A 27,205-nucleotide genomic window follows, 5' to 3' on the forward strand; every position below is an offset into this window, starting at 1 on the left:
AAGAAGAAGACGAAGAAGATTGTGATCTGCTGGAATTAACCAGATTGCTAAAACAAGAGGAGAAGGTGATTCAGCCGCCCGAGGAGCGGGTTGAGATTGTTATTCCACGCACCGCCGAGGTCAGAAAGGAAGTAAAAATTGGAGCCGCTTCAGAGGCAAGTCGAGAGCAGAATGGTAGCCTTGTTGAAAGAGCATGTGGATGCTTCACCTGGTCATGTCAGGATATGCCAGGGTCGGATACCAATGTCGTTGTGCACAAGCTACCGTTGAGAAGACTGTCCTCTGGAGAAGCATAACGCCAGTGCCTGTATCAGAGAGCCATGGTGACTTTGTTTCATGATATGATTCATCATGAAATTGAATGCTATGACATGATAGCAAAGTCCCGAACAGAAGTGGGGCATCTGGCAGACCGGGGCAAGTCGGTTGACGGGTTGAGACTATTCAAGCTGAGGTTGAATTCAGATAAGCGCACTATCAGAGTGCGGTCCGGTAAGATGATTGGGGTTCATTGTAAGGGAGGAATCGAGGTTGATCCTGCTTAAAAAAAAAAAAAAAAAAAAAAAAAAAAAAAAAAAAAAAAAAAAAAAAAGAAAAGAAAAAAAGAACAATAAGAGAAACGCCTGAACCGAGAAAGAAAAAGAGAGGTTCGTGGTTTCATAGATAGATTGAACTACCTGTCATGGTTCACATCTCACCTGACAGTCACGTGCGAACCTATATTCAAGATGAAGAAAGATCAAACGGTCAGGTGAAATAATGATTGCCAAGGGGCATTGAAAAATAAAAGAAAAGTTGCAGGAACCTCTGATTCTGATACTTTCTGTGGAAGGAGTGTTTGTCAAATCTGTACTTGACGGCCTTCGAGTGGTCTACGAGGTGTATTGGGTCAGCATGACGCGTCTTGTCGAAAAGAGCATGCAATTTACCTTAGCAAAAAGTTTACCGACTGTGAAACAATACATTCACTGTTCGAGAAAACTTGCTGTACTTTGGCATAGGCTGCTCGCCGACTGAGACAGTTTATGCTGGTTTATACCACTTTGTGGATTTCGAGATGGATCCGATCGAGTATGTGTGTGAGAATCCAGCATCGACCGGATGGGTTGCGAAAGAGCAAAAGAATGTTGACTGATTTGTGATACTCTCAGAAAGCAATCAAAAGGGGTATTGTCTGATTACATCTCTCTGCAACCCATTGAGGATTATCAACCGATGAAGTTTGAGTTCCCTGATGAGGACATCTCGAGGTACTCAAATCGAAGGATTGAGAGTGACCGATCCCGGAGGAGGGGCCTGACCCTGAATCCGAACGGATTCTGATGTCTGATGGGGAGGTTAAGGAGAATAAGCTTTTGTTGCCCGGATAACGTTTGAATACACCAACGACGGTGTGATTGAGTAGGAAACTGGTATCCTGGGTAGTGATCTTCGGTGTGTCTACTGGGGCAACTCCTTTCTCATTGGTATATGGAATGGAGGCGGTATTACCCGTTGAGGTTCAGATTCCCTCTTTGAGAGTCCTGAGGGACGTGAAGTTGCAAGAGGCTGAATGGGTAAGGACCCGATATGAAGAGTTGAGCCTGATCGAGGAAAAGAGGCTAGCAGCCATCTGTCATGGACAGTTATACCAGCAAAGGATGAAGCGTGCTTTTGACAAGAAGGTGCGACCTCGGGTATATCACGTGGGTGATATGGTGCTGAAAAGGATCCTTCCTCCTCAAAACGATCGAAGGGGCAAATGGACGCCGAATTATGAAGGTCCATTCGTGGTCAAGAAGGTTTTCTCTGGCGGAGCCTTGTTGTTGACGACCATGGATGGCGGAGATTTTCCATCCCCTGTGAATGCGGACGCAGTTAAAAAATACTTCGTGTGAATAGACCCGCTGGACGAAAAGAATAAAATAGTCCAGGCAAAAATGGGCGTCCCGGCGAACCAAAAACAGAAAAGGGTTCGGGCAAAAATTAGGGATAAAATGAAAAATGTACACCCGGCAAGTCGAAAACCTGAAAAGGCGACTTGGGCAAAAAGGGGTATCCCGGTGGACTGAAAACCCGAAAGGGCGGTCCAGGCAAAAGAGGGATTGAAACGAACAACTGCGTCCCGCATGATCGTTTGTGCTTTGGTTAAAGCATCATGGATAATACCCGGTAGGGATCAGTCAGAAACGTCTTGTTCAGAAGGCAGAAAGCATGGAGAGTCTGAGGACATATGGGGTGTAACCGAGTTGGAACTTGATGAGATCACAAGTTTCACATTGCCATTAGGATAGATTTTTCCTTTTGCGCAATTACCTCTTTTCAGGAATTGTTTCCTTTGTATTGCTCAATTTGAGCCACACACTTTTCAATCAATAAAATGCATATTCAGTCAAATAATTTTGTTTTTGTTTTCCTTACCGCTTTGATTGCAAAAACATCCAGAGATTTTTGATAAAGAATGTTGCATTTTAAGACATACAGGTTCCCTCCAATGCATGTTTATAAGATTGAAACTGGAAATCTTATTTGGAAGGTTGAGTGACCCAAGTGTTGAAATCTTGACACGCCTGGGGCACGGTTTTATCTGACGATCTGTTTTGCAGGAACTGTTAGATATTCGTCACTCACTTGCAGGTTGTGATGTGAAAGCTTTGTAATAGATCCCCAGAGAGTTCGCTCAGGAACGAATATATGAAGAAATGGCGAAGACGTTGAGACGTACGACGATCCTTGATGATAATCAAGAAGACTCTTCAAAGTCGAAAGACTTGAAAGTTTGTAGAAATTCCCCAGAGGAGGACGGTAGGAAGAGACGACGCGAGACGTCCGACGACCTTTGGAATTAATCAAGAAGACTCTTCAAAGTCGGAAAATTGAAATTTCTGTATAAATCTCAGGGGTACGTCTCTCGTCGAGCGCGGAGCGACTTGGAATGCAAGATGATGGAGCAGAAAAGGTCCAGATGAGTCTGGGAATTCTCAAAAGTGGAAAGCTGATACGAGATTGGAAGGTGGATACCGTGGTTCGACGAGTCGACGGGTGTTCTGTACTTACTTTTCTCATGTCCCAGCTAAGTCCCCAAGCAGAATCAGAGGACTAGCTCCCCAGCAGATTCCAGGTCTGTGATTTCCCCAGCCGAGTCAAGATGGTTATCTCCGGTAGGTTCAACGATGTTTCCTCAGCAGCCAGGTCTGAAGGTTGTTACTCCCCGAGTGGAGCGGGTTCAAAGAAATATATCTCCAGCAGTTCCCCGAGTGGAGCGGGTTTTTTCAATGACATATCTCTCCAACAGTGTTCATTCTACCAGTGGATTGAACAAGTTCCCGTAGTGGACGAATTTCTGCATCCCCCAGCTGAGATGATTCTACATGTGGATTGCATGGGTTGTCCCCAGCGGAGTAGTGTGCATTTCCCTAGCAGGATCAGCATGGGTTATCCCCAGCAGATGATAGAGTGATGCATCCCCAGGTGAGTCTGGAGGTTGTTATTCCCCTAGCAGAGTCTCTGTGAGTGTTTCCCCGGCGAAGTCAACAGATATCTGTGGGGGTTTTCCCGAAGCGGAGTCAGGATTGATATCCCCAGCAAGTCAAAGATTGTGGTATCCCCACAGAGCGCGATGATGGTTCTTCTTCCCCAGCAGGTCCTCGAGAGGGTTGGGTGCAAAGGAGGTATTCCCCAGCAAGGGTGCCTTATCCCTAGCAGCAGTGATTCCCCAGCATGGTGGAAATCGGAGCGTTGACGAGTCCCTCAGCAGAGTGTCTCGTATTCCCCAGAAGAGTCCCTTGAGGGGGATACTTTCTTTATGCATTCATCATGAAAAAATAAACATGGCATATTGCATAGAAAAATAAATAATCGCGTAGCATTTCCATAATTGTGGAGCATTACGCTGAAAAAATCAATCATTCATCATGGCAAGCATAAGCTAGTCTCAAGCCGTGGTTACCGTTTGAGAGGTGGTTTTGCCCAAAGGTGAAGAGGTGTTACTCCGAGGAGTTCAGCATCGTGATTGAATCAAAGGTATTTCCCCAGTGGTGCGATACTGGAGTAATTGTTTTCCGTCGAACAGAGATGGGAAGGTTATGCGATCAGCGCAATTCAAGCCGTGGTTACCGCTTGGAGTTTTGGTTTCGCTGGATGGTGAAGATGTTACTCTGAGGAGTTTAGCATCACGACGTCAGATCAACAATGTTCCCCAGTAGTGCGATATTGGAGGAAATGTTTCCGTCGGACAGAGATGGAGATAAAATCAGAAGACGTTGCGCGATCAACGCGATTTTCGGGGTTCAATCAGAGAAGAGTATATGTTGAGGCATTTTCGGGGTTCAAATGGAGAAAAGGAAGTGTTGCGGCATTTTCTGGGGTTCAAATGGAGATGGAGTTGAAGATTATACCCGGGATGAGGTCCTCAGGATTATCTTCTGTTCATGTGTCACCGTAGACTCGGGCTGAGGCCAATGGGGGTCGTTATAGGTGTCTTCTGAGGAAGAGATACACATGCTACCTTCTTTATGAAGGTTTACCCTCTGACATGTCGCCCTCAGAGTGGTTTGGTGTTATTTCCGACGTTGCCAGCGGAATTATCACGAGAGATTGGAGAAAAGGAGATGCTGAGACATTTTCTGGGGTTCAAATGGAGAAAAGGAAATGTGGATACATTTTCTGGAGACGGGGTTCAAATGGAGAAAAGGAGATGTTGCGACATTTTCTGGAGAACGGGGTTCATTCTGGCGATCGAGAGTTATCGTCAGGCGACTGGGGTTCAAACTGGAGATCGGGGTTCATTATGTTGGCAAAAAGGAGTGCTGAGGCATTTTCTGGGGTTCAAATGCAGAGGTCCGAGGATCGTTTGCGCGGAGAAAATTTCGGGGTTCAAGAAAAGCATAGAAAAAGAGAAGAGAATAATGATCCCGCGTGGATGTGTGGTGATCAGACCATGGTTATCCTTGCGTTACCATTTATTTTGGCATCCAGGTCGTCGGTTTTTCGAGTTTTTCTTCGCCGATGCTGACAGGCGTTGTTAATTATTATCCCATCAGAGTGCAAATTGTTCGTCTGTTCTTGGTATTCAATCACTCTTCATCCTGATCATCCGAAAGCCGAGGCTATTTCGTATCGACAGGTTCACAGTGGATTGAATAGGGGCAGCTGTAACACCTCAAAATTTGCCCTCCTCTCTTGGGACTAGCATTAACATATTGCATTACATTTTTAGGTCATTAGGCATTGCATATTGCATATCATGTGGTTACATTGTGCAAGCTATCCTCTCAAGTCTTGATCAGAAGATGAGGAAGTCAAAGTGCAAGCCTAGGGGTTTTACTGATTGATCACTGGCCATCTGAGGTTTGGGCTGTGAATTAAGGTTTTGTGATTCTCCAAGGATGTTGGACTTCATCTTGATTGCAATGATACATCATCATCATCATGGTTGGATGTCATCAGAAGATTGAAGAAGATTCCTTGAGATTAGGGTTTTGACCACTGGTCAACCCTAATCAGCTGCATTGGGCCAATCAGGGCTGGATCAGGAGATGAGGTTTATGATGGTTATGGGGATCATAATGTGATTATATTGAGCTCATGGATGCTAGGGTTTCATGGTTGAGCCATTTCATCAGGAGTTTGGGGCTCAATTTGATCAGTGCGTAGCCAAATTCATCTATCTGTCAGAAAAGTCAATTGTGGTCAACTGTGCCTGGATTGATGGATTTGGAGGAGGGAGAGGGCAAGAGATACTCCATTCATGTTCAAACAAGTCTCATTTGACATTTCAAATACTCACATTGAAGGATTTGAGGTCATAGCAAAGGTTTCCAAAAGGAAAAATGACCTATGGTTTCAAGTTTCCAAAAGGGTGGCAAGTTTTTGGAACGACTTCAACCCGATTTTCCACCATCAAAAAAAGCTTCAAATGGAATTTTGTTGAACATGAAAGTTGTAGATCTTTCTCTCCCATTTTCAAAAAGTCCAAGATCGTGAGAATCGGATGAACGGTTGAGGAGATATGGTCAAATTACCACCGGGCGTGCATGGCAAAATTTTCCATGTATCGATGCACACGAATTTCGTATCGATGCGTGCAAGGCAAAAAAGGGCCATGTATCGATGCACATGAGTTATGTGTCGATGCACACTGTTAAAAAGTGCCTTGTATCGATGCAAACAAGTTATGTATCGATGCATACTGTTAAAAAGTGCCATGTATCGATGCAAACAAGTTATGTATCGATGCATACTGTTAAAAAGTGTTATGTATCAATACATAACTCTATTTGGAGCTCTCATACAGCACTGTTCATGTCCATATTACTTCATGCACCATCTTCATGCACAAGAGTGAAAATCTCATTTGAGCCAACACACTCCAAATATCAATTGAGAATGTATGAGCTGTCAATGAGCTGTCACAGGGCTTGAGTGAAAAGGCCATTTTGCCCTTGCTTAAGTAAATGCACATTTGCTAATTGCATGTCATTTTGCTAATTTGGTGATTAAAGCTTGATTAGTTGGAAGTATATATTCATAATCATCATCTAATCATAACAGAAAATCACAAATCCCAAAACCAGATCTGAAAACTCATCACATTCTCTCAATTTCCTCAAGAACACAAAAACCAAAAATTGACAAGAACTCTCTCATTTCTTGATCAATTTTCGAAATTCTTCTTGCTGCCACTTCCTCTCATCATCATCTCCATCTGTTTTTGAAGTTTGGATTGAAAGGAGCTTCATTCGTGGTGGTTCATTGTGGAGGCATCAATGGTGAATTGAAGAATTCGTGCACTACAAGCCGTTTCAACTGAATCTAATCACTCTATTCACCTTCCTCATCATCCTTCTACATCTGTTTGAAGCCAAAACACGTGAAAGCTGCACGAACAAACACTGCCATAGCAGGTATGTCAACTTTTCGACCGTCACGATTCTCTTAATGCTTATATGCGTTTGAAAGAGCATGAAACGTAGAGTATGATGATGCTCGTGGTTTTAGAAATAGAGGACTGTAGCGTGAGAAATCTAGATTCAAAGTTTTAATGTCAAACCCTAGCTCGCGCGATTCGTTCGATTTAGGAACTTTTAGCCAAGAATAAGTTGATATTCGTGATCCTTAGGCTCAGACGGTTCTAACGGATATGAGATTGTTCATTTTGGTGATGATTTGAAATTTCGTGTTCTTGAGGATTCTGGACTGTAGACGATGAAGTTCTGGAAATTTTACTGTTCAATCCAAAATCTGTTTTGAAAATTCAAACTGCATGTTTCCCGCTCCCGCCATTAGTATTTACAATAATGCCACTGTACAAATTCAATTAATTTGTTTAATTCTAAAAAATTCCATATCACATTAAAAAATTCACAAAAAATTGTAGAAAATTCATAAAAATGTGGAGATTTTTTCCTTGACTTTGTCTTTGAGTGTAGAATTTTTTTGACCTATTGGTCAAGGTTGTGCTTGGCAAATATTTTATTTGGCATAGGCTTTTCTAATGTATGTCACATTTTGATACATTTTGGCAATTTGATCATGAAATACTCATATCATAAAATAAATGGCTGAAAATTTTTGTGGTGGTTCTTGACTCATTGAGGATTATTTATATGTAAATTTCATGAATTTTTGATACCTGGTTAGAGAGCAGCAAATTCTGGAACTTAGGTGTGACAATTTGTGTCACACCTTATTATGTCAACTTGCTGGATTTAATTGGATAACCTATGCATGTTAGAATTGAATGAAATTTGGCATGGTGAATTGTTGATATGTTAGGATGCTTGATGAATTTTTGTAGAATTTTTCACTGTATTTTCAATTTGATCATGATTTTTCATTTCTGGTTGTTGAAATTGCAAGCTCATGTGATACATGTTGGTAGATTGATTGGGAAATCCTCATATTGTATTGTATGGCCATGAAATTTGATATGCATGAACTAGACACATGTTAGGACCTCCCTGTTTTGGTCTCATCCATTTATGTGTTGTTTTCAATGAGATATGAATTTTTGAATTGGATGTATGCATTGATGGTGTGAATTGAAGCCTGAAATTGTGTCTGTTTTTGTTGATTTTCATTGACATGGTTCCATTTGCCCAATTAAGCCCAAATTTGACATGGTAGACCTTGATTGACCCCTGTTTAGGTGTATTTAATTTGAGATTTTTTTGATGTGTTTTGGCATGGCTTTGAATGCAATACTTCTGTTTGTATATTTGGTGCTTCATTTGAACCAATATGGATTGTTTTGTGCATGAATTGAACTTGATGGATGATATAAACATGAGACCAAGGATGTTTGCTCTTGTTTGATGTTAATTTGATGTTGGATGGTGGATACCTTGCTGTTTTAACTTTTTTCTTGCTTTTGGACCCTAGGCTTGGCCTAGTGGTCTAGTTGCTAATGTTTGCTTGGTTTTTCAGGATCAAAAGCATAATGTACATGGAGAATGATACAAGTTGATTTTAATTGATGTTGTGGATGTTTGTACACTAACATAACATTGTTATGTAGGTGTTGGAGCTTGGGCTTAAGCCTTGAGCTTGCTTTGTGTTGTATTGTTTAAACTGTTTGATTGTTTGCTGTACAATTTGTCTGATTGAATACTGACTGAGTTTTGATTGTTTCCAGGTACTTTAGTTGCTCAGTTCCTTGTGAACTATTGCTTTGCTTTGCTTAAGCAACTTGCATTTGAGGTATAACCTTCTTACTTCATGTAGTCTGGAGACCCGGCTGTTACCGGGCCGGGCAAATTGTCTGAAGTCCTCCTTAAGAGGCAATGATTGTGTATGTTTATTTTTCAAGCCCAAGCAGGAAAAGTCCTTCAAGTAAGGCAATTGGTGGAAGGTAGGGACAAGCAACCTGTCCCCCACTATTCAGTGAGTCATCTCCTTGCTCCCATTACATGGTTGTAGCATTGAGATCCAAAGCCCAAGATCTGTTGTGTCAGAGTCATCGAGTATAGAAGGGTTCCCCTATTCTGGACCCATGCTCATTTGTCAGCTCTCCCTGGTTAGGGATAAGAGCTGTGAGGTCTGATCCTCACTTCATCCCATCATCTGCTTCACCTTAGCCTCGTAATGGCAAGGTTAAGAGCAAACACAGCCTGTACAGACGATTGCTTAGGCAGTCAAACCTGATTGATTGAGCCCCCTTGTTTGGCTATAGTGCGTGTTATGTGGATATCTGATTGACATGCTTGTTTGAGATACCTGTTCTCATTTGATGATATATGATTGTATGCTTGTGTACTAGCTTCTTTCCTGGTTAGGTTAGTTTGCTTATGCAAGTAGGATAGAAAACCGAACTTAGGGTTAACTTTGCATGACAACATTAGGCTCGAGTCTCAGCTCCCTAGTGTCGTGTTTTCCCCGGTTTCTGGTTAGCAATTTAGTCCCTTTCAGGGGAACTACATCGCCCTGATCCTCGTTCCAGACGAGGTATGTAGGCAGGTGGTCGTGCGAGACCACTCCGGGCGCCTTTTTCTTTTTTTGTGTGTGTTGTTTGACTTGTAGGCTCGAGTTCCAGACTCCCTACTAGTTTGCATGTTCTTTTTCCCTTTCAGGGGAACTACATCGCCCTGATCCTCGTGCCAGACGAGGTATGTAGGCAGGTGGTCGTGCGAGACCACTCCGGGCAACCTTTTTCTTTTTTGCGTGTGTTTGTTTGTTATCTGGTTGTGTGTTTGGCTCGGATGCCGACGTAAGCCCAGTGATTGGCTGTCGGGCTCCACGTTTGCCCTTTTGAGTGTGTTTTGGTTCGGATGCCGACGTAATTCCATCCAGTGGTTGTCGGGCTCCATGTTTGCCACCCTTGCTTGTTTGTTTTGTGTTGTTTGGCGTGCGTAAGCCGAACTACAGTGGCTCTGATTCTTGTTTCAGACAAGATATGTAGGCATAAGGTGCGATACCTTATCGAGCTCCGTTTCTCCTAACCCCACCTGCGTTCCCCGTGTGTGTGTGTGATGTTTAGCAACCTTTTCTTTATTCTAGGACGTGGATCCCGTCGAGTACGACGGACGTGAGGGGTGCTAATACCTTCCCCTTGCGTAACCGACTCCCTTACCCTTTCTCTCTGGTCGCGAGACCATGTCTTTCCAGGTTTCTCTGAGCGTTTCCTTTCCCTATCTTGGGATAAATAACGCGCAGTGGCGGCTCTGTGTGTGTTTTATTTTTAGGCTCGCCGGTTGATTTTTCGCAGGATGCGACACCATGAAGCGCTTTGTTTAATGTCGCAAGCTCGACATAAAACTACTAAATGTTAATCTATTAATTTTGGAGACAATACGTCTAAGTGCAGGACTTGCGAGTCTTCATTGTTTTCAACATAATGATAATGTTTTAGACGCTGCCCGTTTACAATAAATGATTCAATAGATTTTCCTTTAATTTCTACAGCCCCACTAGTAAAGACATTAGTGACTTGGAAAGGGCCAGACCACCTAGAGCATAGTTTTCCTGGGAATAACTTAAGTCTAGAGTTAAACAATAGGACTACATCGCCTTATTTGAAAGTTTTCCTTGATATACGTTTATCATGCCATTTTTTCGTTCTTTCCTTGTAGATTTTGGCATTTTCGTATGCGTCTTGTCTAAGTTCCTCTAATTCGTTTATATCTAGAATTCGCTTTTCACCGGCGGCCTTATAGTTTAAATTTAAATTTTTAATAGCCCAATAGGCCTTATGTTCTAACTCCACTGGGAGGTGACACGATTTACCATAAATAAGCTTAAATGGGGTTGTTCCTATGGGAGTTTTGTAAGCGGTTCGATATGCCCATAAAGCTTCGGGTAATTTTGATGACCAATCTTTCCTTGATGTAGCGACAGTTTTTTCCAATATCTGTTTAATTTCTCTATTAGACACTTCCACTTGTCCACTAGTTTGAGGATGGTAAGGTGTTGCTACTCGATGTTTTACACCATACTTAAACAATAATTTTTCGAGTATCTTAGATATGAAATGAGATCCACCGTCACTGATGACTATTCTTGGGACACCGAATCTTAGAAAGATTATATTCTTAAAGAGTTTAATTACTACTCGTGTGTCGTTTGTTGGAGAAGCTATAGCCTCAACCCATTTGGATACGTAGTCAACTGCTACGAGTATGTACTTGTTACCAAAAGGAGGTGGAAAAGGTCCCATGAAATCTATTCCCCACACATCGAAAATTTCTACTTCCAAAATGCCTTTTTGTGGCATCTCGTTACGTCTAGATATGTTTCCTGTGCGTTGACACCTATCGCATTTCTTGACAGCGGTGTGTACATCCTTCCATATGTTTGGCCAATAAAGACCGGCTTGTAGGATTTTAGAGCAGGTCTTGGATGTACTTGCGTGTTCACCATAAGGAGCGGAATGACAATGTTGGATTATACTTTCTACCTCTTCTTCAGGTATACAGCGACGGAAAATACCATCGGAGCCTCTTTTGAAAAGTAAAGGGTCGTCCCAGTAATAATGTTTTATGTCATGGAAGAATCGTTTCTTTTGTTGGTAGGATAAATCAAGTGGAACCACTCCGGCGGCTAAATAATTGACAAAATCAGCGTACCATGGTGTAACGCATACAACCAAGGTGGTTTCTACCTGTTTGTCAGCTCTATTTTCTTCCAAATTAGCTATAAGTTTATCGTACGAGAAATCATCATTGATCGATGTTCCTTCCGGTTCCAGGTTTTCAAGTCTAGAGAGGTGATCTGCTACTACGTTTTCAGTTCCTTTTTTATCTTTGATTTCCAAATCAAATTCTTGTAGCAACAAGATCCACCTTAGGAGTCTAGGTTTAGCGTCCTTTTTTGTTAAGAGGTACTTAATGGCAGCGTGATCAGTGTAAACGATTATTTTAGCTCCGACCAAGTAGGAAAGAAATTTATCTAGTGCAAATACTACTGCTAAAAGTTCTTTCTCGGTCGTGGCGTAATTCATTTGCGCTTCATCTAGAGTTCTACTCGCATAATATATGACGTGAAGTTTTTTATCCTTTCGTTGTCCTAAAACAGCGCCTACGGCGTAGTCACTTGCGTCACACATTATTTCGAAAGGTTCATTCCAATCCGGGGTCTACATTATGGGCGCGGAGATCAATGCTTGTTTAAGTGTTTGAAATGCTTCTAAACATTTATTGTCGAAGATGAACTCAGCATCTTTCATTAATAATTCGGTTAAAGGTATAGTTATTTTAGAGAAATCTTTAATGAATCGTCGGTAAAAACCGGCATGTCCTAAGAAGCTTCGTATTTCTCTCACAGTTTTCGGAGGTTGAAGGTTTTCGATTACTTCTATTTTGGCTTTGTCTACTTCAATTCCTCTATTTGATATGATATGTCCTAAAACAATTCCTTCTTGTACCATAAAGTGACATTTTTCCCAATTAAGTACTAGGTTTACTTTTACACATCGTTCTAGAACTCTTTCTAGGTTTTTCAGACATTCTTCGAAACTTTGCCCGCATACGGAAAAGTCATCCATAAAGACTTCCATGATGTTTTCGAGAAAATCGGCGAATATTGCCATCATGCACCTTTGGAAGGTTGCAGGAGCATTGCACAAGCCAAACGGCATTCATCGATAAGCGAAGGTACCAAAAGGACATGTGAACGTTGTCTTTTCTTGGTCATCAGGATGAATTGGTATTTGAAAGAAACCTGAGTAACCGTCCAGATAGCAGAAATGAGAATGCTTGGCTAGTCGTTCTAACATCTGGTCTATGAATGGTAAAGGAAAATGATCTTTTCGGGTTGCTTTGTTTAGCTTCCTATAGTCAATACATATTCTCCATCCCGATTCAACTCGTTTGGTTATAGTTTCTCCTTTTTCATTTTCGATCACTGTTATACCTCCTTTCTTTGGTACTACGTGTACAGGACTAACCCATTTGCTATCGGATATAAGATATATGACACATGCCTCTAATAACTTCATTACTTCCTTCTTCACTACCTCACTCATGATCGGGTTTAGTCTCCTCTGATGTTCTCTAGAAGTTTTATAGTCTTCTTCTAGCATGATGCGGTGCATACAAATAGAAGGACTTATCCCTTTAAGATCGGTGATGTTGTTGAAGGAGAATTGCGACCCAAAGCGCAGCGGAAATTAAAAATTTCTCCTTTAGAGATCCTTACGAATGGTCATGATCAGTGATAGAATATTTACCTCTTGTGACGGTTGAAACCTTTGGTGCAGATCTCTTGTGACAATCAAAACCTTTGATGCAAATCCACAAAGCGATCACGAACGTTGAACGATGACAACGTCTCTACTCAGTCCACACGAACGGCTTCCTTCAATCTCAGTGCTAGCTGGTACGAATGAAGGCTTTGAGTGAGAGAGAGAGAGAGAGAGAGAGAAAACGAAAATAATGCAACCGCACTTTGTGCTTCTGCACAAGGGTTCTATTTATAGAACCACTTGTGTGGGCTTCAAGCTAAAAGCCCACTTAAGTGTATTTTGGCCCATATCTTATAATATGCCCAAAATCACTTAAGCCCATGGTACCTTACCATATTTCGTATTCTACTCAAGTACACCGTACCTTACGATGTTCTATAACTCACTTAAGGGCACCGTACCTTACGGTATTCCTTAGTTACTCTATCTCTCATCAATCCGTCCTTTGTGTGTGACCCTGTAGGTTTTCGCGGTGTTGGCAATTATATTAAATCATGTATTTAACATAATAAACAGTGAGCGGTATCTAGCAACACATCACTGCTACCCAAGACACGAAAATGTCATGTGATCTGACAATTCCTTCTGTGATAATACTTATGTGTATAATTACCCTTTTGCCCTTATGTCTATATTGAACACAAGGTATAGACCGTGTCATCCTTGTCCAGTTCAATATTGGGCCCGTAGACATTTATCCTGTTATGCAGGATGGGCAAATTCCATCTAGGTCACTCATGTCCCTCAGCATGCTTCGTGGAGTACCCATCAACTGTCTTTATGGTTATCCAGTTACGGACAACGTTGGATCAGCAATAAAGCACTCGACTCTACACCTAGGATCCATAGTGGTTTCAGGTCGAAGAGTGGAATACACTATTATCACCATGAGAATAACTTATGACACTTTGCATAACGTTCTATATAGTATTCTCATAGCGGGTCAATCCGGTATAAATATTACTCTTAATATTCATACCTATGTTTAAGACTTAATAACTCTTTATCCATGATCCATGAGATGTGATCATCAGTCTACAAACATAATAGTCTTAATGCTTTAATGTTATCCCACTTCACACTAAAGCTCGACTACGGATACTTTAAGAATAACGCCCTTATGTTTAATGTGTTCTCATGATTAAGTCACACTTAATACATTAAACGGACTATCTATTCTAGGGACTTTATTAATCAATCATAATAAAGAAAAAGCCTTTTATTAATTCGATACAAGTACCAAAAGGTATTGGCCTCTAGGGCTTACACCAACAATCTCCCACTAGCACTAGAGCCAATCAGGCATACCCCTTATGCCCATTGATCTAGTATGGCCATCATGCTTCTGCTGCGCAAGAGGCTTTGTCAGTGGGTCAGCTAATTTGTCAAGTGTAGGTACTTTACATATTTTCACACAACGCCTAAGTATGTATTTGGATCGTTGGTGAGATCTAGGCTCCTTAGCTTGTGCGATAACACCATTGTTATCATAATAGAGACCAATGGGATCCACAATGCTAGGGACTATGCCAAGTTTATTGATCCAAACAACTTCCTTTGCTGCACTTAAGGCAGCAATATACTCGTCCTCAGTAGTAGAATCAGCAACTGTATCTTGCTTTGAACTTTTCAAGCTCACAGCGCCACCATTTAAGCAAAACACATAACCATTGGAATCATTCATATTAAAGCGTCTCAGCACCTTGTCTATGTACTCTGACTTAGGCCAAGCATTTTATGATCTATCTATAGATTCTAATTCCTAATATATAGGTTGCTTCACCTAGGTACTTCATAGAAAAGCATTTCCCCAACCAAGACTCTACTTGTTGCAGGGCAGGGATATCGTTTCCAATGAGTAATATGTCATCTACATATAATACCAGGAATACGATCATGCTCCCACTAACCTTCTTGTAGACACAAGGCTCATCTTCGTTCTTAACAAATCCATACAGTTTCACTGTTTCATCAAAACGAAGATTCCATGAGTAGGTCACAGGCTCATCTTGATCCATGAGTAATACATCACCTTGATCCATATATCTCAGGTAGGTGACGTATCCTGCCTGACCTACATTGGTCTTGTTCTACTTGAGCAGGTTGCTCTTACACAACTACTTGTGTTTCCTGCTCCAATTCCTCCATAGGTGTATCGATGCTTTGTGATTCTTGAATTTCTTCAAGCTCTACTTTCCTCCCATTGGTTCCTTTGGAAATAAAATTATTTTCTAGGAAAACTCCAGTTCGAGCGACAAACACTTTGCCCTCAGAAGGATTGTAGAAGTAATACCCTCTTGTTTCTTTAGGATACCCCACAAATAAGCATTTGTCAGATTTGGGCTCAAGCTTAGTTGAAATTTGTCGTTTCATATAAACTTCGCAACCCTAAATCTTCATGTAAGACATATGTGGTTTCTTACCACTCCATATCTCATATGGTGTCTTATTAACCTTTTGGATGGAACATGGTCAAGTGTGTAAGCTGTTGTCAATAGTGCATGTCCGCAAATGGAGTTTGGAAGATCAACGTGACTCATCATGGATTTAACTCATTAGGTTTCATCCTTTTAGTATTAATGTTATAAGTTGGCATTATGAGATCAAGGACATATAGTCCATTGCTCACTTGTGCAGTAGCATAGAATATATCATTCAAATAAATTGAGCAACAATTGTTCTTTATTATAAATAAAAAACCAAACTTGTCCAAACAAGAAATGGAAATAATATTCCTGCTAATTGCAGATACATAATAACAGTTCTCTAACTGAATTATAAAACCACTAGGTAAAATTAATAAGATCCTACGGCTAAAGTAGCAACCTTTGCTCCATTGCCAACTCGTAGGTCAACTTCACCTTTTGCCAAATCTCTACTCCCTTTCAGCCCCTACACATTTGTACAAGTGTGAGAACCGCATCCAGTATCTAATACCCATGATGCAGAAGTAGATGAATTAATAACAAAAATACCTGAAGTTGAAGTCTCTACTCCATTCTTCTTATCTTCCAGGTACTTTGGGCAGTTTCTTTTCCAGTGTCCGGTCTTACCGCAATGGAAGCAGGTGCCTTCTTTTGCTATGCCTCCACTAGGCTTCAAAGCAGCAGTGGGTCTGGGATTTGCAACTTCCTTGCCCTTCCCCTTATCACTCTGCTTAGTGGGCCTTTTGTTCTGTCTCTTTCCATTTCCGATCATCAGAATGGACTTCCCTTTTGACTTCAGATTCTGCTCAGCAGTTCTTAACATGGCTAGCAGTTCAGGAAGAGATTTGTCCATATCATTCATATTGAAATTTAGGACAAATTGACTGAAACTATCTGGCAACGATTGCAAGATTAAATCAGTCGCAAGTTCCTTTTCGAGGGGAAAGCCCAATCTCTCAAGGTTTTCCACATACCCAATCATCTTGAGTACATGGGGACCTACAGGGGCTCCCTCTGCTAACTTGCTTTGGAAAAGGGCTTTTGAAACTTCAAACCTCTCATGCCTTGCTTGCTCTTGATAGAGCAACTTCAGGTGTTCGATCATATCGAATGCTGACATGTTCTCATGTTGCTTTTGCAATTCTGAGTTCATCGTAGCCAGCATGAGACAAGCAGTTTCATTGGCATCATCGACATGCTTCTTATAAGCATCTCTTTCTGCCTTAGGTGCAGAACTAGGAGGTTCCTCTTCAGGAACAGGTCTCTCCAAGACATACAACTTTTTATCATGTTTGAGGACAATCCTCAGGTTTCGGTGCCAATCCAGAAAATTTGTCCCAGACAATTTTTCCTTGTCAAGGATTGATCGCAAGATGTTGTTAGAGGTGTTTGCTGTCATGGTTATCTACATAAGGATTAAGAAAATATAAGTATCATTGACATATTTAATTAGGCCTTTAATCAAATATGCTCCCACTATTTTACTCAAAACAAATGACCCTCATCATTTGATTCGGAAAATCCCGTTGGAAGATTTTCTAGTGGGTCGAGATCCATATTTCACTTCGTTCTAAGTCCGCGTAGGCGGATTACACAAAACTAGGTTATTTAGGTAGGAACTCCTTCCAATTGTATGTCATACAACTCTCGAAAATTTCAGTTGGGTGAATAACTCCTTATTCCAATCCATCATATGGATCATTCCCAACTCTTGCTTCTAAACATATATAAGAAAATTATAATTAAGTTTGACTCATCGTTTTAGCAGTTGGATATTACAATTATCCCATCGCACCTTAACTAATACAAAACATGCACCTCGCGTAGGCGAAACCTACATATTCGATACCAGTCTTGATGAGTGCTAAAACTTGGAAAGCAACCACATATAATATTATTATAATTTGTTTAGTTAAGTTTGACCCATTATTTTAACAGTTGGATATTACAATTATCCCATCGCACCTTACTAATATGTAGATCATGCACCTCGCGTAGGCGAAACCTACATTATCCATTACTAGTCTTGATGAGTGTTAAAACTTGGAAAGCATAAACTTAATATTTAATTTTGAGGGAATTGCAATTATACTGATCTCACCGGCTTGTTTATCATATAAATCGTCTCTCACATGCATCAACATACATTCACATACATTCACATACATTCACATGCATCAACATACATACACAATGAAACAGTTATGGCCCCTAGCGCAGTTGTTCTCCCAAGCCAATGAGAGAACCTAAGCTAACCTAATAACGATCTAAGCTTCTCCAAGCAAGATCTTCAAGGTTGTCCTCCTTTAATATTGAATTCTTCTCTAAGCTTCTCCAAGCAAGATCTTCAAGGTTGTCCTCCTTTGATCTTCAAGGTTGTTCTCCTTTGATATTGAAATCTTCTCTTTCTTCATAACATTGTCTTCTTCTCTTTCTTCATAACATTACATTACAGAAGAAACTCGTTTTACATACGAGGGTTTGAGATGAGAAAAGAAGTTACATTAAGAGATCAAAAGGAGAGGCACGACACGCAGGTCGTATTTAAAAACCCAAAATAAAATAAAATAAAGAAAGACTAAGGCCATAACTGATCACAACAAGGCAATAATAACAAACACATTATTATTATTAATTTTAATTCCTTTAATTAATTAATTAACCCCAAAATTTTGACTCTGGGAGTGTGACGACCGTCACAGGCGTGTGACGACCGTCACAGGCAATGTGAGTGTGACGACCGTAATGGGCGTGTTACGACCGTCACGCATCCAGTTTGTTACGCTTGTTACGCTCGTCACACGAGCTTCACGCGGCCAAATAACAAACTTTGAAACAGTCAACACACGTGTTCCAAAAACCCTAAATTGACAACTCCTTGACGGCACAACCCTTGCGCAGTCACCAACCCTAATGCGCCAATTTCAGACCGTCAAACACACCTCGATTGTTGATTCAGTATGATTGATCAACAGGTCATTGCTTCACCATACTAATGTCGGATTCCGAAGCAAATGACCATTGATCGCTCAAAGGAAAACAATCATTTAGTGTTCGAATGAATGAAACAGAAACAGTATATCACATATACCGTATTTTGCATTAGGATTACTTATATCATATATAAGTTGATCGGTCTCAATTGTGTAACCTATGGACGATCGATGTATCGCTGCTTCACCATACTAATGTCGGATTCCGAAGCATAGTCAACATCAATCATCCAACTCGTACACTCATGATGCCAAATTTAATTACCCGTTTAATTAATTGATTCATTCTGTCTTTTAATCATATTAATACAGAAAATAAACAGCTATCCGATTCATGGTTTCGTAAGTGGCTCTGATACCACTGAAGGAGAATTGCGACCCAAAGCGCAGCGGAAATTAAAAATTTCTCCTTTAGAGATCCTTACGAATGGTCATGATCAGTGATAGAATATTTACCTCTTGTGACGGTTGAAACCTTTGGTGCAGATCTCTTGTGACAATCAAAACCTTTGATGCAAATCCACAAAGCGATCACGAACGTTGAACGATGACAACGTCTCTACTCAGTCCACACGAACGGCTTCCTTCAATCTCAGTGCTAGCTGGTACGAATGAAGGCTTTGAGTGAGAGAGAGAGAGAGAGAGAGAGAAAACGAAAATAATGCAACCGCACTTTGTGCTTCTGCACAAGGGTTCTATTTATAGAACCACTTGTATGGGCTTCAAGCTAAAAGCCCACTTAAGTGTATTTTGGCCCATATCTTATAATATGCCCAAAATCACTTAAGCCCATGGTACCTTACCATATTTCGTATTCTACTCAAGTACACCGTACCTTACGATGTTCTATAACTCACTTAAGGGCACCGTACCTTACGGTATTCCTTAGTTACTCTATCTCTCATCAATCCGTCCTTTGTGTGTGACCCTGTAGGTTTTCGCGGCGTTGGCAATTATATTAAATCATGTATTTAACATAATAAACAGTGAGCGGTATCTAGCAACACATCACTGCTACCCAAGACACGAAAATGTCATGTGATCTGACAATTCCTTCTGTGATAATACTTATGTGTATAATTACCCTTTTGCCCTTATGTCTATATTGAACACAAGGTATAGACCGTGTCATCCTTGTCCAGTTCAATATTGGGCCCGTAGACATTTATCCTGTTATGCAGGATGGGCAAATTCCATCTAGGTCACTCATGTCCCTCAGCATGCTTCGTGGAGTACCCATCAACTGTCTTTATGGTTATCCAGTTACGGACAACGTTGGATCAGCAATAAAGCACTCGACTCTACACCTAGGATCCATAGTGGTTTCAGGTCGAAGAGTGGAATACACTATTATCACCATGAGAATAACTTATGACACTTTGCATAACGTTCTATATAGTATTCTCATAGCGGGTCAATCCGGTATAAATATTACTCTTAATATTCATACCTATGTTTAAGACTTAATAACTCTTTATCCATGATCCATGAGATGTGATCATCAGTCTACAAACATAATAGTCTTAATGCTTTAATGTTATCCCACTTCACACTAAAGCTCGACTACGGATACTTTAAGAATAGCGCCCTTATGTTTAATGTGTTCTCATGATTAAGTCACACTTAATACATTAAACGGACTATCTATTCTAGGGACTTTATTAATCAATCATAATAAAGAAAAATCCTTTTATTAATTCGATACAAGTACCAAAAGGTATTGGCCTCTAGGGCTTACACCAACAGTTGTATCCTAGTGCGGTTGGATATTTTCTTAAGATATGTAGGAGTTTTTCGGTTTCAAGTTTTCCTAGGTCTGCATTAACTATTAATGGTCGTTCAAGTTCTAAGTCTAGGAATTCATATCTCAGATTTTTGGGAAGTGTTTTCAGGTCGAGGGTTGGTTTCTTAAGGCATTGCGTAGGATCTGATGTTATTGCTAAACATTGGTTCAGTCTGTCTTCTACACGATAGTCAGATAAATCGTCATTTTCTAATTTTGTTTCTTTTATGCATTCATCGATGATATCCATGAAGTAACATGTGTCTTCTATTGCAGGTGCTTTCAAAAATTTGGAAAGAATGAACTCAATTTTCTCTTCTCCTACTTCGAAAGTGAGTCGTCCTCGTTTTACGTCTATGATAGCACCGACAATTGCTAAGAAGGGTCTTCCTAATATAATGGGGGTAACTTCATCTTCTCTTATGTCCATAATTATAAAATCGGTGGGAATGTATAATTGACCTATGCGCACGGGAACGTTTTCAAGAATTCCTACGGGATATCTAACGGAACGATCTGCTAATTGCACATACATTTTAGTTGGTCTTAATTCTCCCATTTCAAGTTTCTTGCATATGGACAAGGGCATAACACTGATACCGGCTCCTAAATCGCATAAGGCTTTGTCTATGACAAATTTTCCTATATGACAGGGTATAGAGAAACTACCAGGATCTTTAAGTTTAGGAGGCATATTCTGGATTATTGCGCTACACTCAGCAGTGAGTGTAACGGTTTCGCTATCTTCAAGTTTCCTTTTATTAGATAAAATTTCTTTTAAGAACTTAGCATATGAGGGAATCTATGTAATAGCTTCTGTAAAAGGAATTGTGACGTTTAATTGTTTCAGTAGGTCAACAAATTTTTTAAATTGGCCCGCGTCTTTGGTTTTAATTAGCCTTTGAAAGGCGGTGGAGGTACATAAGGTTCTTTTTTCTCTACGGTTTCTTTATTACACTCTTCCTTTTCCTTAGGTTTACCTTCTTCCTTAGTTGACTTTTTAGAGTTTTGGTTCTCAATCCTTGGGTCAGGCGGTCCTTCTACCTCTGTACCACTTCGTAATATAATTGCATGAGCGTGGCCTTTCGGATTAGGTTGGGGTTGTCCAGGAAATGTACCAGTTGGGGCAGCAGTAGGCGCTTGTTGTTGAGCTACTTGCGAGATTTGTGTTTCAAGCATTTTGTTATGGGTAGCCAGGGCATCTACTTTACTTGCTAGTTGTTTAATCTATTCGCTAGTGTGTACATTCTGGTTTAAGAACTCTTTATTGGTTTGCTGTTGAGAAGCTATGAAGTTCTCCATCATGATTTCCAAGTTGGATTTCCTAGGAACGTTATTGTTAGGTGTAGACGGGGTCGGCTTTTGATATCCAGGAGGTATAGCTGGAGCTTGACTGGGTGCGTATAAAGCGTTGTTACTTTTATATGAAAAATTAGGATGGTTATTCCAGTTTGAGTTATAGGTATGCGAGTAAGGATTTCCTTGAGCATAGTTCACCTGCTCTGTTTGGATTCCTGTTAGGAGTTGACAATCTGTAGGCGTGTGACCTTGAATTCCACAAACTTCGCAATTTTGAGTTACGGCAACCACGGTGGCTGGAGGTGATACATTTAAACTTTCAATTTTCTGGGCAAGAGCATCCACTTTTGCATTAACATGATCAAGGCTACTTATCTCGTACATGCCACTTTTCGTTTGAGGTTTTTCTATCATTGTTCGGTCGCTTCCCCACTGATAATGATTTTGGGCCATGCTCTCGATAAGTTGATAAGCATCGGTGTAAGGTTTATCCATAAGCGCACCACCAGCGGCGGCGTCTATTGTTAACCTTGTGTTGTACAAGAGACCATTGTAGAAGGTGTGAATTACTAACCAGTCCTCTAAACCATGGTGTGGGCAAAGTCTCATCATGTCCTTGTATCTTTCCCATGCTTCGAAAAGAGACTCGTTATCTTTTTGCTTAAATCCATTTATCTGGGCTCTCAACATAGCTGTTTTGCTTGGAGGAAAATATCGAGCAAGAAAGACTTTCTTCAACTCATTCCATGTGGTGACTGAGTTGGAAGGAAGATATTGAAGCCATCTTCTAACTTTATCTCTTAACGAGAAAGGAAAGAGACGAAGTCGAATTGCCTCTGAAGTGACACCATTAGCTTTAACAGTGTCAGCGTATTGGACAAATACGGATAAATGAAGGTTTGGATCCTCGGTAGGATTTCCAGAAAATTGGTTCTGTTGCACTGCCTGCAACAGCGAAGGTTTAAGTTCGAAGTTGTTCACTTCGATTGCGGGTGGAGCAATACTCGAATGCGGCTCATCTTGCGATGGAGCAGCGTAATCTCGAAGAGCACGAGCTGGTTCGGCCATCGCTGGTATCGTCGAAGGAAGGAGATTTTTGAGATCAGGAATTTCGATTGGAGGAAGATTGTTTCTAGCACGATACTCCCGGATTCGTCGTAATAATCGGAGATATCGTTCAACATCGTTGATTCGTAAGTAGTACGGCTCGCCTTGTGAGCGAGTGTATGGCATACAAATCAACGAAAAAGAAGGGAAAAAATAAAAATTGCCTTAGTCTCTACATCGTAACAGAAGAGTCACGATATCGACTAAATAAAAGTCCCCAGCAACGGCGCTAAAAACTTGATCGCGACTTTATGAGTCTATCGGGGTACTAACTGCAAGTGCACAGTCTAATCGCGTAGTTTTAAAAGATATCGATCCCATAGGGACTTAATGAATCAATCTACTGTTTTTCTAGGGTTACTGCGTAAAGCTAAGGCGGATGATACTTTAATGATTGGGGGAAAAGTAAAACTAAATTTGGATCTAGATAAAAAATCAAATAATATGGATATCAGTATGTAGTTCGTCGTAATTAGGGAATCGAATCTTCGTTGGTCATTTTCTTAATTTTAAAATAAGTCTTTTCAGTAGACACTATTAATTAAAAGTCCTTTTCTCAAACTCTCGATCTGTTGAATTAGACTATGACTTTATATTTTAATGTACGCTCTGACTATTTCGTTAAATCTAAAGTGACTTTTGAAAATAATAGAATCTATAGAAACTCTTTTTGAGAAAATACTAACCGTTTAAACGCCCTCGTCTCAAACTCTCGCTCTATTGACTTAGACTATATGATTAAACTTAAATGCTTAACTCTCGTCCTCACATTTAACTTTTAAAAATAATTTTTGAAAATAATTAGAATTCAATTAACCTTAAAAATTGCTTTCGCCCTGATTTAAAGTTAATGTTCAATTTACACTGTCCAGTTAAAAGCTCAAACCGTCGTTCTATTGATTTTAACTTATGTATGTCTTTTACTCTCGTACAAAAATCTTGGTATTAACTTTGTAAATTGCGACCAGAAAAAGAGTGACTATATTTTGAAATAAATTTAAACCAACTCAATTTTGATTCCTTTATTCCGCTTACTTTACATATCGATATCTAAATTAATTAGCCGGACATGATAAACATGCATAAACAATAATCATGCATAAATACAGCCATATCAAACAAACAATATATATAAACAGCGGAACAAAGCATATGTAAATTAAAACTATAAATCAATTAATTAATGATCCTGGAAAAATACTAGAATTCTGGATTTTATCTCCTAGCTTCGATGCTCGAACACTCCACCACAAGTCGGTTGGATTTGTTCTTCACAATTCTCGCTCGGACAGGAAAGTAAAAACAAGGAAATAAAATACTATGATCTAACGTAAGGTTAGATCCAGTAAAAATTACACAATAGTTTCCGGTGTAGAAACTATCGTGAGAAAATAAATTGAATGCTTCGGAAATTAGACTAGAAAAGAAAATAAAATAAAATAAAATGTTTGGAAATTAGAATGCTGGAAAATTAGAAAGCTGGAAAAATATTGCACGGAGAAGCGACTGAATTGGCTCTTTTGAGGTCTATTTATATTCACCTCTAAAATAACCGTTTCCTTGAATTGGTCTTTAGTGTGGTTCCAAGCGTCAACGAGTGCAGGAGAAAATTTAGGGGAGAACGTTCCTTCTGTTACGCACGTCAAGCCTAAAATATAGGATGAAATGTGTGACGTCCGTCACACCATGTGTTACGGTCGTAACACTAGGTTTTGGGGCGTGACGCTCGGCACGTGGGTGTGGCGGTCGTGACAGCCATTTCCTTCGTTCCAAACGTGGGCTGGGCTTTGGTGCTTCAGCTTGCTGCTTTTCCTAGAAAATCCTCTTTTTGCACCCCTCTTCTTTCTTTTTCACACGTGCTTTAAATAATGATACCTGAAACAAATAATAAGAAAATACCAAGTAATATCGAATAATATAAAATAAATTGACTCAAATAACGATATAATTTAATTAAATCAAGTCTAAAAAATGTGATATAGTTTCATGTTATCAATCGCACGTTCTCTAGCTGCTAGAGACTGGTAACTGCTTGCTCGTCGAAGGCAGTCACAACTCATAACACCCTTCTCCTTTGGTTTCCTTAATCCTCTAAGTATCTAAAGCCTGTTGGAGAGTCCTCTCTTGACATGGTGTATAGTGATCAATTAGGTCTACTCATGATACTCCTTCAATTAATATCTCAAGATATCTCAAGATTTTCCCAAACTAACATCTCAAGATGCTAGTTGAGATGATCTAGTCGGTGTGCCATCATTGTCGACTCTTGTCCATCACTTGTTACACTTAGCATTTCACCAAATGCAACATTGACTTCATTTTCCTATTAGACAGAAAATCGCAAGTCAACAGGAAGACAGTGAAATAAGCTTCATTCAATTGAGTCTTTAGGGTTTTATTTGAATTGAGAATTTATATCTTGATGTTATGTTATTGAATTGTTAGCATCTCAATTGAATTGTGAAATCAGATTGTGATATTATTCAAATTTAATTTGGGTATTTATCAATTACCACTATTTTGGGTATTTATCTTTCATGCACTCTAAAAAACACCTCAATAGCCACTTATAGATCCTTTTCATTTCATCAGATACCAATGCATCACCAAAATATAATTGTCTGAGAGTGGTGGTTACACCCTGAAAATATAACCAGTTATATTTGTCCTTCTTGTAAATTGTGTCGAACGCAACCACGTTGCCAAAATAAAATAGTTAGATTTACTGCTCCCGTCTGTCATACGGTGAACTGACTTAGGGTGTTTTGCTTTTTATCGCAATGTCGCGGATAGCAAGAGTCGCCACCGACTTTTCTTTTATCCAATAAGGAAAGGTGGAAAAGAACAGGAAAGACCTCAATAGATTTTGGGTTCGGGAGGCACATTATACAAAGGGAAGGTATTAGCACCCTTTGTATCCATGGTTATCCATGGGCTCTTAATTACTGGATCACTTATATTTTTGTCTGAAAAAGTGCTTGTGAGGTGCTTAGAAAATGTTTTGAAAAAAAAAAAGAGAATTTAACTTTGTAATGATTCTCGTATGAATGTATACAAAGTGGTTATCTCGTTTGATTTTGAAAATGGTTTAGAAAAATGTAACTCGGTAATGATTCTAGTATGAATGTATACCAAGTGGTGACTTTCTAGGATTTGTAAAGTGTAAAGTGTGAGGGGTGGAAAATGTTTTAGGTTATGATCCAGCAATTGAGAGTTATACCTTCCTAAGGTCGTTATGGGCATTTCCTATCCTTATGAGGGTAAAACTGTCCTTACTATTGAGAAGTAAGTAATTTTACCCTTTGGATGTTTAAGGGTCATCGTAGGGTCATCGATAGGTCATTGAAGGCAACATTTGTAAGGATACCTTAGCATTCGAAGGGACGATCATCATTTAACCGTAGGCTACACCGAAGGGTCATCGAGGGACAAAATCGTATTTTCGAAGGCAACATCCGAGGGACCATGATTTATTTTATGATGATTTAACCGAAGGGTCTTTGCTAAGTGTATCCCTACATTCGCGGGACATGACCGTTATACCGTAATACCGTAAGGCAGCAAAGAGAGGTCCAAGATCACATGTTTAAAGGTCATATTTTAAAGTTAATTAGGTGATTATGATGAATCTCCACATTAAAATCAATACATTAAACATGATACATTAAAATTAATACATTAAAATTAATTATTAAAATTAACACATTAAAATTAATTAAGCAATTTAGGGTGAGCCTCCACAAGGGTATCCCACAAATAAAGTGGAAGACCTAACGGCAATCTTTTCCTGGGCCATATGAACCTTTGCAAAATTCAACAAAACGGGTTAGCATACCAAATCAGGGTGCAATCGAGGATTACACCGCAAAAGAAATCACAACAGTAATAGGATCAAATAAACAATGCCTGGCTATGATAAAACATGAATGAAAAGTCATAACAGAAAAGCTGGCTACTGTCAGGTTCGCGCCTGCCTCGCCTAGCGAAGGCCTAGCGAATACTCGCTACATGCTCGCTTAGCGATGTGCTAGCGAGCGGCTGCGGGTTTTGAATTTCAGAATAGTATGACTTCAACCTGCGGCATGGCTTATGGCATCCAACACATAATTACATGGTTCAGCATTCACAATATTCAGGCACACTTAAATTCACATGCAAAACCTCAAATATGTTTATGAATTCAATTATAATATCACATGCAAGTTACGAACATAAAGCGGTATCACATGCAAATTAAGAAAATAAAGCGATAATAGTAGTGCAAACCTGTTTGCAATGGAGTGGTAATGCTGAATTGGCGAGCCGGATTGAGTTGGACGGAGGTAGCTTTGCGGCCGCCGGCTTTTCCTTCAGGGTTTTCCGTCTGTGAGCGCTAGGGTTTGCTTGCTAGGGTTCTCCTTTTCCTTTTTTTCGTTTTCCTTTCATTACTGAAGTGCTGGTA

At 40.0% G+C, this 27,205-nt stretch overlaps 1 non-coding gene across 1 annotated transcript; it reads left to right on the top strand.

Moving 5' to 3' along the window:
* The first annotated feature begins 22,240 nt into the window (after positions 1-22,240).
* On the top strand, positions 22,241-22,347 carry LOC127115966 (small nucleolar RNA R71). Its single transcript, XR_007800962.1, has one exon. It is a non-coding gene; the product is annotated as a small nucleolar RNA R71 (small nucleolar RNA).
* Positions 22,348-27,205: the final 4,858 nt, after the last annotated feature.

Source organism: Lathyrus oleraceus, chromosome 1 (assembly GCF_024323335.1).
Source record: "Lathyrus oleraceus cultivar Zhongwan6 chromosome 1, CAAS_Psat_ZW6_1.0, whole genome shotgun sequence".
In the NCBI taxonomy this organism is placed as follows: Eukaryota; Viridiplantae; Streptophyta; class Magnoliopsida; order Fabales; family Fabaceae; genus Lathyrus; species Lathyrus oleraceus.